Raw genomic sequence first — 17,335 nt, 5'->3', positions numbered from 1 at the left:
GGTGTTATTCTGTATGTTGGCAAATTGAACACCAATAAAAAATAAATTATTAAAAAAATAATGGGGCAGAGGCTGCAACGGGGCAGGAATAGGGTAGAGGAGGACCTGGCTCAGGCACCTCTGGTGTTCTGCCACCTGTCCTTCAGCCCTCCTGTCCCTTCACCCATTGCTGCTACACCAGTCTCAAGCTTTGTCTCGTGCTTTTTGCTACATCTTCCCCAACACCTCAGACTGTGAGATCCACAGAAAGTCCCGACACTCATGTTTATGCCCATGTTGGACAGGAAGGGAGGCCACCGATGGCTAAGCCTTGACCAATGAGGAATGGAGTTGGGGGACATAACCTTTCCTCTCCCATTTGTTCAGAGGGTGATTCTGAGGCACATTCTCTACAGCTCTTCGGAGGGTCCTTGTGGGACAGAGGCACCCCCTGCCCCAACAGTGATGACAATTCCATAACCCATCCTTGCACTGGCGTTCTCATTTTCTGCCTCACTCCTTCCATCTCTGTTGCTCTTTAAGTAACTCCCCCAAATAAATTAAGGACCAACAAGCCCTTATCTTAGGCTATGCTTTCTAGGGGAATCCAGGCTCAGATTGGCAGCGTGTGTCCAACTCCGTGTGTCATAGGCCTGTCCCCTATCAATTTTAGTGGTTGTAACATAAGGCAGACTCTGGGGCTGCACTGCATGTTAAGTAACCTTGAATGAGTTAGCTTTTTGGTGTCGGTTTTCTTATACATAAAACAGTAAAAACAATAGAAATACCCTCATAGGGTTGAAAAAATTAATGTTAATTGATTGTTTTGGACTTTGCCTGGCTCAGAGTAGCTAATACATTGTGCTATTTTGTTATAATTGGCTAATTACAATTTTCCCCCACTGTTTCCAGTTTTTCCACTGTTAAATAATTCACTGTGTGAACCCTATCAGCATGAGCAGTCTGTTGATAACAATGTCCACTGTGTGAACAATCTCTGTAAGCCATTTCTGAATTTCAGATTATTTCTTCAGGAAAGGTTCCTAGAAGCAGGATTTATGGGTCCAAATAGCCCCCACCTATTGCTTGGCCCACTATTGCCCATTAGCCTCAAGACAAAAAGTCCTTGGGGATAGGATCCAGGGCTTTTTGATCTTTATGGTATCCTCAGCACTTGACAAATTGAGCCCCTATGTGCCAGCCCCAGTGTCAATAAACACAAACTACAGTATTGGTTAGTATTTCTGAAGTGTTTTCTGGAATAGGGGATACATCTTTCATGTATTTTTAGTTACATTATACAGTATAAAGATCTAAAACTGATCAGGACATACAAGACATGTGGTCAGACTTGACAGAGCTGACACTTGGAGTATATTACTGTAATATAAGCTTACCCATCCACCCCCATGTAAAAAAGTAAACATGTTTCATATTCCAACTGTGTCAATAACCAAGGGGTAGAAATGGATCCCGTAAGAAAATAAACATTTGGCCTTCATAATTAAAAGTCAATATTAGACAAAGACCCCAAATAGGCAAGGCAATTACCTGCCTCCCCTTAGCTCATGCCTTGATGGTTCCTCCCTACAGACCACGGGAGGAACAACTGCTTTGCCAAGGCTCACCTGGTTAGAATTTTTCATGGAGCGTGACTTCAAGAAAAAAAGTCCAGTCAAGCAAAACTGTGTAAATTAATTTGGGTTTACATTACCAAGTATATATCCCAACCGGGTGTCTGCAAACGAGTCTAAGGGAAAATTGAAACATAAAATGCTATATAAACAAAAATAATTGACTACTTTGGAAGCAATAAAATTAGTACCTTCTGGAAAATTAAACTCAGTTACAAAGAAATACTAAGTGTAAACACAACTAATGGAAATGACACGACATATAGTTATTAATTTGGAGATGGTGGGAATTTAAAAATCTTGACCTATCAACTGTGCATGTCTGTGCCTGTCGTGATAGGTAAGAGAGGCATGGGGCTGAGGACCTACTCTTCCACCAGGATTATAGTGTCACAGTACGATGCATGTTATGGTGAAGTGCAATGGGAACACAGATGCTATAGCAATTAGCTTTGTCATCATGGGGATGGTTATGGAGATCTTTTCTTGTGATATATCTATTTCTAAGATGGTCACCCCTACTCGAAGATACAGAGATATTTTTGCTGGACTTCCATCTCAAGTTGAGAAACTTACTGCCCTAGTAATCTCCTTGGAATTCTAGAGTGGGAGTCCTCTGGGGAAGTGTTTCTCCTGGTTTTAATGACCATGGAAAGGAGTTCCTGATTCAAATGAATTAGACCATTTTATCCATTACTTCGTTGTCCATATATGTGGTCCCTTTTCTATGGTACATGGTCCCATCTTTTACTCCCTCAATACCACCAAAGCCAGCTGTGTAGCACCAGCCTTTTACTGAGTGATTGACAATAGAGGGGGATCTCATAGCATCAGTAACTCAACTTGAATATTTAAGTATATTCCTTAAAGGGCACAGCATAGGGAACATGGCCAAAGATATTGTAATAGCATTGTATGGTGACAGGGTAGCTACACTTGTCACAGCATAACAGAGAAGTCGAGTCACAGCTATATACCTGAAGTAATGTGTCAACTATACTCAGATTCACACATACACAATAAAGCCTTAATATTTAAAAATTGTTAGATGAAGTCATTTATATCTACTTGGCCACTAGGAGTATAACTTCTTCCCTTCGACTTGTGCTTTTCAATGCTGTTCACCCTCAAACGACCTAATTTTTATAGCTAAATCACTATGTTAAGGTTTTTATTTCCCTTTAGGTTTTTTTGAGTTTAGTAGTTTCTTAAAAAATGGGGTGGGGTGCATTATTAGTTTAACAAAAAAATAAATAAAGGGCAGTAGAGTCCAAAAGAATGTTTTTCAAACCCTGGATCTTTTCTGACTTGTGTAACCAAGGACAGATTAGCAGTATCTGAGCCACTATGCCCTCAAATTGGACAGGACAAGTCAGCTCTTAAGATGATGGAAGAGTTGATGAAATGGTATATGGTGAACATTCAAGGACAGATAGGATAAACCATGGAGAATTTAGGGAAAGATGGAAGGAATCTGGCAGGCTATGGCCCAATGAGCCTATAGACAAGTGGACTCTTGTATGTTTTTATTTTTGCTTCTTAGCATACTCCTTTTTCAGGTCAAGTTAGTTATGAGGTTGTAGTGGTTTTGATTTTTGAGAGGCACATGAAAATCTAGTGATCAGCATTTGGTTTTAAGCATCAAAAGGTTTTAAGAATTGGGCTGTCTTCTCCCTGGCCATGACTGGTAGAGGCTTTAGTATTTAACTGCTCCAGCATAGTGGGCTAGCTTCAATCACTTCTGCTAGCTACTGACCTCCATCAGCTTTGAGGTCTGCACACCCAACCCTGTGATTCCAGGACCCTGCTAAAGGCAAAAAACTAGAATAGTTGGTCTAACAAGGTTATGGGCAGTCACGAACAGATCAGGACAGAAATGATAGAAATTGAGATTTTCCTGGAACATCTGAAACAGTTTCTAGGATAACGTGACAATGGAGGATAAAAGGCAGCAAGAGGCAGGGATGGGATGGAGAATAAGAACTTTGGTTAGGGCCAAGCTCTGCAGGCCTGCCACAGCCACCCAGGCCCAGCTGACCCCCTCTGTGAAGTTCTTACAGCAACAAGAGCTTTAGATTTCAGTTTCTAGGAGTTGGAGTTCCTCTTGCCCTGTTTCCTCTTATCTTATCAAAACACAATTTCAGCAGCTAGAGAATGCAGGTAGGTAGGGGCCCCTCTGTCTGCTGATTCCTTCCATATGTGGGTTATTTCATTTTCCGAGGGGCCTTAGGTTTGGGGAAAACTACTTGTCCACTGTAATCACCTATGAGCTAGTGTAAACTCAGGCTTTACTGAGATTTATTAGTCACCGAGATGCCAAAAGGAAAAAAAAAAGTTTAAAGGAACTAAGAAAACAGCCATTTGGGATTTTAATCTGAGGTTCATTTGAGCAGGTTTGGGGTTTAAAAGTTATAAAAAATAGATCCATTTCTATCTGCCTCCATGTACCATCCCGCAGATATTTTAAAGCCTACATGGCTTATGAGCCCACATTTTCTGAACATCCCAAGAATGGGTTCCGGTGGCTCTCCCCAATCCTCAAGAATACAGCTGCTTAAAGTCATCTCATGAGAAATCAAAGCTTGGGTCTGTAGGAGTCTTGTTCTGTCAATTCCAGATTACCCAAAACCACTTCTAGGGGGCAAAGCTGGTATGCCCTAGGGCCAGTGACAATCTGTCATCTGAAAAGCTGTGCCCCCACCCCCAGTGTTAAGTTGTTCCTTTAAAAGTCTCCAAACCCCTGAAGGTAAAGAATGTAGGGCCAGAGAAAAAATTTGTCCAGCAAGCCTATGAGCCCTTACTCCTCACAGCATGATGATCTAGAGGAGAACTGCCTCAGAGACCTTCACCCTCAGAATTTAAAGACTGGCACAGGAGATGGATTCATGACCCAAAAAGAGGACTGGGGAGAGTACTATAAAGTAGCGTAGGCATAAACATGTCTAATCTGGGCAGCTACGGGGTCTCCATGGAAGTGCTAAGCAGAAGAGATCTCAAGGATGAGTAGGCATTAACTGGGCAGACCATGTGGTCACAGGGTGGTGGACACCCTGCCAAGAGCATTAAGCCTTGGGAGATTCAGTTTGGGTGGCAGCAGAGAAATTGCTCCAGGCACTGTTCTTTATCATCTCCATCTCCCACTCCACCATAGACCTCCAACCAAGGTTTAAGATGTTGCCCCTCCTGCTTTTAGTGGTTTTAAGCATTTCTGTACAGTGCACCTCTTTAGTATTGTAAATACCCCATTACTTTCCTTCCAAAGTCCAGGGGCTGTTGCAGAAACTAGGACTGCTGAGATTTCTACTTTGTCGTCCTTATTTGCTTACGTTTTGGTGGGAGTGTTGACAAAACTTGCAAACTAGTTTCCAAATCTTCTAAATGTAGAAAGGGAAAGAGGAAAACCCCCCTAATTGGACTTTAAGTCAAAAAAATTTTCCCCCTGAATTGGTTGTCAGGAGAAGTCTGTGACCAGTGAGTGATCTGCAGATTGCTCCCACATTCAAGCCTCGCCTGCTCATGTTGCTATACAGGATTAGAGTAAACAGAAAATGTCAACAATTAGACCCATGATGAGGGGCACCTGGATATCTTGGCCCCATTTTTGTAGTAATGATCAGTGGATGGTTCATTAGTGAGAATGTTAACAAGATTAAGTAAATGTTTCTGCTGAATCAGCTCCAGTCAAAATTATATTGCTCTTGGCCACAGACATCACAAGACACGTGGAGCAAAGGGCAGTTATAATGTATCCTAATAATCATTGAAGCATTCACATCAAAAAGTCATCCTAACCTTGTTTATATTAGATCCACGAAAAGAATTACTCCTTCATTGCCGTCAATTCATGTAGTCATTTAAAATACAACGCTAAAAAGGATCTTAGAAAAAAATTAATGTGTATAAACATGTCAGTATTTTATGGTGTTTTCTTGAGATAGTGGATACTAGTTAAAGCCACCTCAAGAACACTGTAGTCATGGTTTCAGATTCCCTAGATAGGATTGAAATGTGGTACAAACCAATAGAATTGAGAGGTCTAGTGGTCCAGCCTCAGAATAATGTCACCTTAAAAGATTTTTCACATTTTTAAATGTAGTTCAAAAACAAAGGGGAAGATTTAAGGACATATTGCCACATTTCCTAAGTTCTTTTCCTGTTTCTCTCATGTACAAAGCAGTTGCCCAGCAGTCTTTCCCTTTCCAAACTTCCTGAATCCTAAACCTTGACTTTAGTGCCTCTCATTTTTGTGACTACCTGGTTATACCAATTTCTCTTCTGCCACAAAATGCCTTCCTTCTCCAATGTGAATACTATTTGGGTCGTGTAACTGCTCTTAATTTGTTCCCTTACTAATTACCTTAATTCTGCAAAATAGGTGTCCAGGAATCAAGCTGGTAAGACAGAGTTTTTGTGGAAAGTATACCTGTATGAGGGAGGAAGGGTATCAGTCTGTGACGGGAAAAGTTAACGTACAAATATCCAAACCCCTTTTAGTCTTATAGGGTCCACTTCTTCCGCTGTTATAAATCCCTCCAGGGAAAGGATTAAGTCTGATTATGCATATAATGGCCCCTTGGCAATTTGATTAAGCACTATACTAGGAGTTGGTTACACAAATAAGCTTGTTGGAAACCGTTTTAAGATTTATTGGTCAGTGGAGTCTTTGGGAGTCATCAACTCTATTAAGTATCTAACATGTGGTTCTTGGAGATTGAGATCAGATAACCCATGTACTTGTGGAGCCTTCATTTCATTGTGGCCCATTAAAACATCACCTTTCTTTAGGAAAATGAATGTTTAAAGAGCCTCTTTTAACCTCATACAGAGACAGGACTCCAAATTCTGAACAGGGTTGTCTGGGACCCATTGCTCTGCCACCTTATGAGAGTGACATTAATCCCCATGGAACCATACACAGCACCTCCCTAAGGGCCTCTCTTGGCTGGTGCTCTGAGCCACTGGATCATTCCCATCTCAGAACCTGTTCAATTCTCTTTGCATGTGAACCAGCTCCCTTATGTAGAAAGCTAGCTTTCTAGGAGGTAGCAAGACTAGTTAGATTGTTTTCATACTTTCCCCATATTTATTCGTTAAATATTTGAGACCTAAGCTATAAAAAAAATCCTGGTGGTTGATGCCAGTAAAAACAAAATTACCAAGCTTCTTGTGACTAGGGACAGCCTGATTGGGTGAATGGGGTTAAAGTGTGAAATCTCCCACCTACTATTAGATACAAGAGGTGATGAATGCTGAGAGATATAGAAATCCAGAGTTCTAGCATATAGAGGTATGTCCGACTCTGTAGGCAGAGAAGTTGGTCATGTTCAGAGGAGTCTCATGGAAGAGACTCCAGAAATGAATTAATGAAGGATTAGTGGGAAATTCACCATAGCAAGAGTGAGCTAGTGTTCTGTAGAAAGCAGAGCCTGAGGAGAGGATTAACGTGATGATTTATTTAAGGGCTGCCATGCCCAGGGCAGCAAGGATAAGGAAAGGGGAAGCAAGGCAAGGAAGGATTGAAGCAACAAAGTGATTTATACTGGCAGCTACTTTGTGATAAACTGAAGAGACATCACCTGTTGCTTGGCAGATGTGCTTGTACAGGACACGGGGCTTTCCAAGAGTGGGGGGGGGGTCACAAAGACAAATTGCATCTGAGATTATTTCATGGTAGAGAAGATAGATATGGGAGATAGCTGGGGAGATAACCTGGTTTCTTTTTGGTCAAAATCTGCCTTGCAAGAGTTTTATCACCTGTCCCCTTTTCAGCTATCTGAGGTACAAGAGCAGCTCATGCTGGGAGGTAGGAGTTTTCACCCTTGACTAGAAATGGCAGGAGGAGCCCAGAACTCCCAGCACACAGCTGGTCAGCCTGGCCATGGAGTGGCAGCCCTAACAGTCCCAGGGCAAGTGACTGGTCAGCATCCAGTGGGTTTCAGTGTTTGTCAAGATTAGGAGAGTAAGCTACAGTGAATCCAGGGGATTGGAGAGGGTTCATGCAATTTCTGTCTGATACAACAGACCAGCTGAGAAAGTCTCTAAGTACATTTAGTTATTTCTTCACATTCATTGCCAAATAGATCTTTTAAACACCTTCTCCCACCTCAAACCTTTTAGGTTAGGTCTCCAGGCCTAGAGTAAACCATGAACATGAAGCCCAGGCCCTTTGGCTTTGAGAGCTGTCATATGTGGCCTAAAAGCTGGTCTGGCCATTGGACTTGGGGTGGAATGGAGCAAGTATTAGCACACACGCTCACAGCAGAATTACACAAATGAGTCAGGACCTCGTCCATCAGTACTTGCTCAATCCATTGACTACTTCCTCTAAGTCCATTTCAGAAGGCTGGAACACAGTCAATCCACATAGACCCAGTAGTTTAAGAGATACAAATAGCGCCCTTTGGCTAGTTCGAGAGTGATGGCTGCCAAGGGGACTGGGACTTTAATGAAGTAGACTCAAATCAACTTTCTGAAGGAATGGTCCATATTTAGGATGAAAAAATGCTTCATCACATCTTTGGAACTGGGAGATATAGCTGGAAGTACCCGAACACAAGCCTGACAGTCCCAGATTTAAGAACATACTAGGTCACAGCTGTTGACAGCCTGGATCTGAAGGGACATTTCCAGTGTGATATTTTTAGCTTATTGTGACCCATCTAACACACTGATGATGGTCTTATGCTATCATCTTTGACCAGCCAGGCCAGGAGGTAGAGGTTAAGAGGTAGTAAGATCCTGCAGGGAAGTACTGCGAGTCCCTGGGTATTAACAGACAGCCTGAGCAACCAGTAGGATATGCAGCACAAAGTAAAGGGGTCTCTAAATCTGATGCACATTCAAGATCATCTTTACTTCCCACTAAGTGATCATAGGTAACTTCCTCTCAGGATCTCGGTTTCCTCAGCTGGGAAACAAAGTGTCAAATTCTTCTATATCTGTACAAGGAGGGCAGAGGATGAAATGATCTGTGGTGTTTGGATTAAGGTGCCTTGTCTTAACCCTGGGTTGGGTTCCCTAGAAGCAGATCCAGAGTAGATTCTTGTGAAAGTGAGGGAGTGCCTAAAGGAGAAACTTGTGTGGAAAGTGAGAAAAGGAAAACAGGAGTTCAAAGATGTGATTTTTAACTCAAGTTGTAGTGGAATGTGGAGGTTAATTTCATTTAATGAAGAGCACTGGAGTATGGAGGTTATCAGAGTTGTCCCACTTTTAGGAGCATCCCTACTTCCCCATCTTGGTTCCCAGGGCCATGTGAAATATTTTACTAGCGGGAGCCTGGCAACATATAGTGACTATTGGCTCAAGGTGAACTCTGCATCCAGAAGTATAGGGTCCCCTGCTAGCAGGTGTTCTCTCCAGTTGGCACTTCAGTTATACCTTCGAGAGGTAAACTACTTTATGAGGCCAGCACCTTCTGGACAAGGACACGTACACACGTAGATTTTGATCTTCATTCCTGGTGCTAAGGGCTTAAGTCAGGTTTCCCAAGCACAGGGATTCCTGGAGAAGCGATTTGTTGTTTTCAGGACCAGTGTGTAAGAAGGGAAGCAGATGTGGTTTCAGTTAAAGTCTATTTCAGCATGCTCTTTAAGGGAGCTCAGGAACATCTACGCACCATAGAACTGTCTGACCCTGAAGCAAGGGATCTGTGATTTTTATCCCAGCATCAATCACTTATTGGTTTTAGACCACCCCTGGGACAGCATTTCCAGGAGAGGGGGTTCCCATCAGTTGAGGGTAACTTTCTAGAGAAGTTTGCATCTCTAAGCTGTGAGCATCTCATACATCAGCTGTGAGTGATGTATGTGCTAACCCAGGAAAGGAGCTGAAGGAGATTCAGAGAATTGACTTCACATCTTGTAACACTCCCACGAAGGTTTGGATGACCTTGAGAGGATTGTCCATCACTAAGTATGAAGGTGCCCCATCCCAGTTGCCCAATCTGGGAAATCTAGCCAGTGTCCCATTAGAATAGCTTTCAATGCAACTTTGGTCTATATCAACATATTTGTTAAATCCTGACTGGCAAAGACCATGCTATGCTTTGAGTGTATGGAAATAAAATCAGACAATCTTGCTATGATAAACACCCTATTCCCAGAATTTTATAGAAAGCATTAACTAAGATTTTATACAGCCACTGAAGTCCTAATCTACTGTAGTCACAAAACCATTCGTCAGGACGAGCATTAAATCTTCTAGCCGCCAGATGTTTCTACATCCCAACCTAGGATGTCTGCCTCTATCAGTGTCCTGATCTGATTCTCAATCTGATTTCTCTGCCAAGGTTGGCTCTGTTGACAAAGTCTGTACAAGTAGTCATGATAGCAGCTTATATTTGGAGTCCCTTAAGGCATGTTATATACTTCAAATGATAAACAGTTTTCATCAGTTCTAGAAACTATTGTATAATGAAGTTTCTCAAAGTGTGGTCCACTTCAACTATCTGGGATCTACTTTTTATAATAGACTTTTGGGCCTTGCCTTAGAGTTACTTAGATCTACAGGGCCTACCTCTCCTTGATGTACACTGAAATAGGAGACTCACTAGAAAGTAATCCAGATCTCTTTGTGACGGTTGATGAGATGGCCTTTGGGCTCCCTAATAACACTGTAACTAAGCAGTAGGGCCAGGACCCATACCCTTAGCCTTTAGGAAAGACTTTCTCAACCTTACACCATTGACATTTTGGACCAGGTAATTCTTTATTGAAGGCCACTGAATTCCATTGAAATGGAAACTCTTCCATTTATTGTGAGATGTTTGGCATCTATTCACCAGATGTCAGTAACATCCTTCCAAGTTATGGTAGCCAAAATTATTTCCAGCCATTGCCAAATGTTTTCTAGGGAGTATGGTTCCCATCCCTACCATGATTGAGAACCACTGCTTTTATTTCATCTGCACTAATTACGCCATGAGTTTTCATTATCAGATGGACTTATGTTTGAGTCTTGGCTTTGCTACTTCTATGATCTTAAGGAAGGATCTGATAAGTTAAAATCTTCACAACCACTGTATGAAATAGGTAGTGGGAACATAAAGTCATAGCTTCAAGGGAGAAGATTGTACCTTCCCCATCATATGCTAGGATTCCTCTTCTCTACAGGCCTTACAGAAGCTGCATACCATTTAACAGGTTGCTTGTCCACCAAGACTGCTTCAAGACATTCTCTTGGTCCCACCCCCTACTTTAAATTTTTTTTTTTTTTAATTTATGATAGTCACAGATCGAGAGAGAGAGAGAGAGAGAGAGGCAGAGACACAGGCGGAGGGAGAAGCAGGCTCCATGCACTGGGAGCCTGACGTGGGATTCGATCCCGGGTCTCCAGGATCGCGCCCTGGGCCAAAGGCAGGCGCCAAACTGCTGCGCCACCCAGGGATCCCCCCCACCCCCTACTTTAAACTAGGCTTTACTGCCCATATGACCCTCAAATATAAATATTGACAGAATGGATGGTATTAATGTTTCCCCTAAAATGGGAATAGAGTAAGGAAGACATGGTCAGTGCAGGCTTTATCCCTCAGAGTTGGTTTTATTGTGTTCTAGTCAGCTCCCAGCTTCTGTGACTGCCTCTCTATTTCTAGAATGCTGCTTGCTGCCACACGCATAGCAGGCTGGACTTGGGGACTGGCCACTGCTCAGCAGCAGTCCTTAACCAAGGATAACCAAGAGAGTGGATGTAAATGCCTTGGCTCTCTTGCCTCTCAGTGGGGGAACTCCTGAGGGATGCATACTAAGCCATTCTGAGATTAAGCTCCAGCCACCAACTGTGGTAGCCAGCTTCATATGTTTTACTGCTAACTGTATTCCCTCTATCACTTCTGTTCCCCTGCCTATGCTCACTGCACCTCCCAAATAAACCCCTCACACTGAATCTTTCTCTCTTAGGGTCTGCATCTGGGGGAACACAAACTAAGTCTTGAAAAAGTTTATGTTTGTAAAGTATCTGGTTCATTGTCTTTCAGCTCACCCCAGGAGTAAAGTCAACTTCTTAGGGGAGAAAGGCTATTCAACCAAGATGCTTTAAATCACTCTATTAACACCGTGCCAAATTTAACTAAGGCAAGAATTGACAGCAGAGGGAAAAAAAATATGTACTTTGAACACTTTGCATTGCAAGTGCTCCTGAGTAGGTGTTGGTGTCTGTTCTCAGCGAGAAGGTAATATATTAGGAAAGGCCGCCTCACCTCGCCAGTGTTGTCTCTCCATCCCACAGAATTGGTCAGAGCCCAGCAAGCCTCTGGAAGCTTTCCACTAACCGATTGCCATTGTGCAGCCTAGAAAGAACACGACACTCTCCCCAAAAATAAAGATCCATGGATTTTGTTAAGTCTTCACCAACTGTTTTATATTTTATCAGCCTAAACACAGAAAAGTCTTTAACAGATGGATTGCATCAGATTCTGTAAACATTGTAATTGTTTGGCAGGATTACTGCTTACGCTGAAAAATGTAATTTGCAAGTGTACACACAGACGACACATTTTCCCCCGATACACACAGTGACACAATTTACTCTAAATGAGACCCCATCATATGCCTTTTGTAAGGTGCTAACACATCAAATCTAGAATTCAACAGCAATTATCTCCAGCATCTCAGACTGCTGTTTCTGCCCATTTTGCTATTTCATGGGAGCTTGAGCAATGAAATAAAGCACATCTTTTCTTTCCAGCATGTTCAGAGAGACCCAGGAGGGCAGCCAAATGATACAGCATTACGATGAAATCAGTCCTTTTGATTAGATGTGGGCAAAACACGTCTCTTTACAATAAGACAAGCATCCTGTGGCTGAGGCATTTCATACTCTTTGCTTGAGGACATTGACAAAGAAGCTGGTCCAGTTTACAAAGAGCTCTTCTCATACGATTGTTCTGGAGATGAATCCGAGAGCTTGGGGAAGGAACCATCTTAATCTCATCAACCTCCCATTTTTATGGAGTATTTTATTGCTAAAAACATCGAGGGAAGAAATTGCAAGTAAATTAACCTCTGGCATGGTGTCAGGCGTGTAAACGTAGGTCCACAGAACTTTCAAGGCTGAAGAGCCCTTCACTCAAGACCATCAGGACAATTGTGGGTTTACCATTTTGACAATTGAAAGCTTCCTCTATGCCCTGGGTGAAGGGTGTCACTCCTTAGGTGGAGACAAATTATTTTAAAATGAGAGAAAGCTTGGGGGGGGGGGGGGGCTTTAGGTACTTGCTCAAGGGGATTGTGGTCAGACCTGGATTTGAACTTCATTTTGCCAAAGTTGCAGGTTTTGAACCTGAGCTGAAACAAGCTGTTCGGATTTCTAAACCTATTTTTGACAAATCTTCAAGGAGATCCCTGCTGTTTCTAAAACTTATGTAGCCCACCAGGAAGAACTTTCTTTCCTGAATACTCAAGATTAATAGAGAAAAGGCAAGCTCCTAAATGGTGAGAGGCTGGGGGGGCGGGGGGAGACAAAAAAAAAAATAGGTTGTTTAACAATGAAGTCCTCTTGAAATATTTAAGTTCTCTTCTCTCTCTCTCAAGTCTGGAAGAGTTCACAGCCAAACATTGTGGCAGAATAGTTTTTTGTTCATCCAAGGATAGAGGTGTAGTCAATACAGGCAATATCGTTTTGCTATCTTCTGATTACAAAATAGCCCAGTTCTCAAAGTCAAAAGAATATACTGAAAAGATAGGAAAGTACAAAGAAAAATTCAATCCAGAGTAATCACTATTCACTTAAGACATTTTACTGTATTATGACGTATTCAAAACCACAAAAATGGTCACAGCTCAGTGAAATAAACACAAGAAGTTTGTGGAACACCAACATAATTCAAGATTTACCAGAAGCCCAGAGGATACCCTCAGATCCCCTTAGATCATTATCATTAGCCTCTTCCTCCCCACCTATTAACCACTATATTGACTTGTAAACTGTTGAATTCTACTAGAGTTCAAGTTTTGGGTAACATTTTTGCTCAATTAGTTCATGTTGAGCATGTGGCCAGAGGTAATTAATTCTCATTGTTGTATAATATTCCAGCATGTAAACAATTAAGATACCCAGTGAGATTTGAATTTTAAATAAACAAGTTTTTGGCATGTCCCATGTGCTATTTGTGTTTACACTTAGAAATATTTACCTGAAAGCTTAGATGGGCATCCTTTATTTTGTCTGGCAATCCTAAGTTTAGGACATATAGAATTTACTACTTCAAGTTTTGGATTATTTCAGCTCTCAGCTATTGCATATCTGCTGTGGAAGGCAATCTGGTGCACATCTTCATTACGATTGTAAAACAAACCATTTCTTCCCTTTTCAGCAGGTTGAATACGTACTTGTATTATCAAATACAGTGTCGGTTTGTGTCCTAAATATTAAGTATTTTTATTGGGTAAAAATTCCTTTGGGTGATTGAAGTTATAGTAAAATTATAGTTTTGTCATCTATTTAGATACTCAATTCACAGCTCTAGAGAACTATTTTAGAGCTTAAAAGACACTAGGGAAGTAAACACAGGTGAAAATGTAGTTGAACAGGCAAATAGGAACACTTGAGATTTGCCTCCAGCTCTTGAGCACATAAACTAACCTCATTGGAGGAATAATCCTAAGGAAGAATGGAGGGAAAGAAGTGGAGAAAGGAAGAAAAGCAATCACAGGTGAGAGATTATGGAGCTGGCATGGCTTCAAGAAAACTTTACATTCAGTTGTTTAATTATAGGAGAGATCCTTAGAGAGGCACATGGGTCCACCAAATCTGACAGAAGCATTAGAAATACAAGTGATTCATTTCCTTAAAAACATGTGTGGGAAATATCAGAGAGAACATAAAGACTCCTAACTCTGGGAAATGAACTAGGGGTGGTGGAAGGGGAGGAGGGTGGGGGGTGGGGGTGAATGGGTGACAGGCACTGAGGGGGACACTTGACGGGATGAGCACTGGGTGTTATGTTGGTAAATTGAACACCAAAAATTTATTAAAATAAAAAAATTTAATTTAGCTAACATGTAGTATATTAGTTTCAGAGGTAGAATTTAGTGATTCATCAGTTGCATATATAACACCCAGTGATCTCATAAGTGCCCTCATTAATGCCCATCATCCAGTTACCCTCATCCCCATCCTACCCTTCCCTCCAGCAACACTCTGTTTCTTGTAGTTTAGAGTCTGTTATAGTTTGTCTTCCTGTTTTTGTCTCATGGTTTTCTTCCTTCCCCTAAGTTCATCTGTTTTGTTTCTTGAACTCCACATGAGTGAACTTGTATGGTATTTTTCTGATTTTGATTAGCATAATACCCTCTAGCTCCTCCACATTGTTTCAAATGCCAAGAGTCCATTTTTGATGGCTGAGTGATATTTTCAATTTTTGGCTGAATATTCTATTGTATATTTATAACATTTATCTGTTGGTGGACACTAGGGCTTTGTCCATATGTGGACATCGCTGCTATAAACATTGGGGTGCATATGCCCTTTCAAATCACTTTGTATCTTTTGGATAAATATCTAGTAGTGCAATTCTGGGTCATGGGGTAGGGTTTTTTTTTTTTTTTTTTAAATCTTTTAAAGAACCTCCATACTGTTTTTCCAGAGTGGCTGTACCAGTTTGCATTCCCACCAGCAGTATAAGAGGGTTCCCCTCTCCACATCCTCACCAACACCTGTTTCCTGACTTGTTAGTTTTAGCCATTCTGACCAGTGTGAGGTGGCAGCTCGTTTTACAAATGATTCATCTTTAAAGTGTGCTTGTGGGGACAAGGGACAAGCACAAGGTCAAGTCTGGATATCTAGTCTCCTGTTGAGACATTGAGGAAGCCACATTATGTGTAGTCACCATCTAGTCAGACTTACCCACTCTGCAATTCCCATGGGAAGGTGGAGGTTTTGTAGTTCTCCCCCACCCACCCACCCACCCCTGCCCCAAGCAAGGAATGTCGATCAGCTAATGATAGGGGAGGCCATGGCTATGCCCATCAGGGTGATATAGTCCTAGATAGGCAAAGCTGTCACTGTAGCTGCCCCTGGATACAAAAGTTTCCGAGGTTCACAGGCTCACAGGGGGTAGATGGGGACTGAACCCATCTAGAGTGGCACTTCTACTGGATCAAAGTCCAGGAAGTACTGGTTGGTACTTTGGGGAGTACCAGCTTTGATTTCTTTAAAGAGGAACACAGTACATAAGAACATGGTAAGCCAAAACCTAACTGGCCATAGGAACGGTCACACAAATAAACCCAGGTTTTATTTGTATTTCTTTGCTTTCATATAAGTTTAACATTTTATTACAAGATCGATAAAGCTGAAAGAATGACAACATTCACATCTACAACTTAAATTCTACATCTTTATCTACCATTGATTCAACATTTTTAATGCACTTTGACTTTCAGAATATTTTACCTCTGAACACATGTAAATTAAAAGGCATTTAATAGTTTAGCTTCAGATTTATGTACAGTGCAATACATTTGAAATACATAGAAGACTTGAAGCTCTCAGACTCCATTTGTATTTCTGAAGTGACTAATGATTTTGAGCATTTTTCATGTGCTGATTGGCTGTTTCTATAGCTTTGTCAAGTTTTTATTAGAATCTTTTGCTTAGGTTTTATGGAGTCTTGGGTTTGAGAATTCTTTATTTTGGACATTAGTCCTTTGGTCAGGCGTGTTTTAAACATATCAAGCATGTAATTTCTCCTGGTTTATGCCAGGCTTTGTTTTCTTAAAAATATTCAAAATATAATTTTGATGTAATTCAGTTTTCTTTGAGTATGGTTTTCTATTGTCCTGTTTAAAAAAACAAAACAAGCTATCCCCAAGTGCCTATCTCCAAAAACCATTGAAAAATCATACTGTCTTAACTTCTAGAAGTTTTAGTTTAGTTGCATAAATCTGAAGTTTCCTGTATGCTAGGAGACAGGAATGAAGGTTCATGTTTTTTTTTTTTTTTTTTTAAGTGAATGTCGAGCAATTCTAGCACCATTTATTGAAGAGATTATCTTTTTACCACCATGGCGTCTTTGTCAAAAGTCAAGTTACGAGTGTGGGTTTGTTTCTGAAATCTCTATTCATTTTCATTGACATTTGTTGATCCTTATGCCAGTACTACACTATTATAGAACTTTGTAGTAAGCCTTGAACTCCTTTTGGGTCCTGCAAGTTTGTCTTTTTTCCTAAATATTTATGAGAGAGAGAGAGAGAGAGAGAGACAGGCAGAGACACAGGCAGAGAAAGAAGCAGGCTCCATGCAGGGAGCCCGACGTGGGACTCAATCCCTGGTCTCCAGGATCATGCCCTGGGCTGAAGGCAGGCGCTAAACCACTGAGCCACCCAGGGATCCTCAAGTTTGTCCTTTTTCAAGATGGCATGGGGTAGTTTGGGACCTTCACATCTTCATATAAGTTTTAGATAGTCTTAATATCTACAAAAAAAACCCACAAAAATCTTGGTGGGATTATGATTATGATTTCACAGGATCTAGATTTGGGGAGAATTGAAAGCTTATTAACAATAAGTTTGAGTTAACACATACAGTATAGATCTCATTTAGGTCTTTTATGATTTCTCCTGAGGGTACTTCCAGAATATTAAGACCTCTGAAAATCCACTCTTCCACAAAAGTAACAAGAATGTTGGGAAAAAAAAAAAAATTGTAAAGGGAGGGGGGGGTGGACTTTGAGAACTCAATCAAAAGGTTGTGACAATTTGTTGAGACTTTATTCGATGAGACTTTAA

The sequence above is a fragment of the Vulpes vulpes genome, chromosome 12, assembly GCF_048418805.1.
Source record: "Vulpes vulpes isolate BD-2025 chromosome 12, VulVul3, whole genome shotgun sequence".
NCBI lineage: Eukaryota > Metazoa > Chordata > Mammalia > Carnivora > Canidae > Vulpes > Vulpes vulpes.
The sequence above is the reverse complement of the archived record's forward strand: the minus strand, read 5'-3'. Positions refer to the sequence as shown.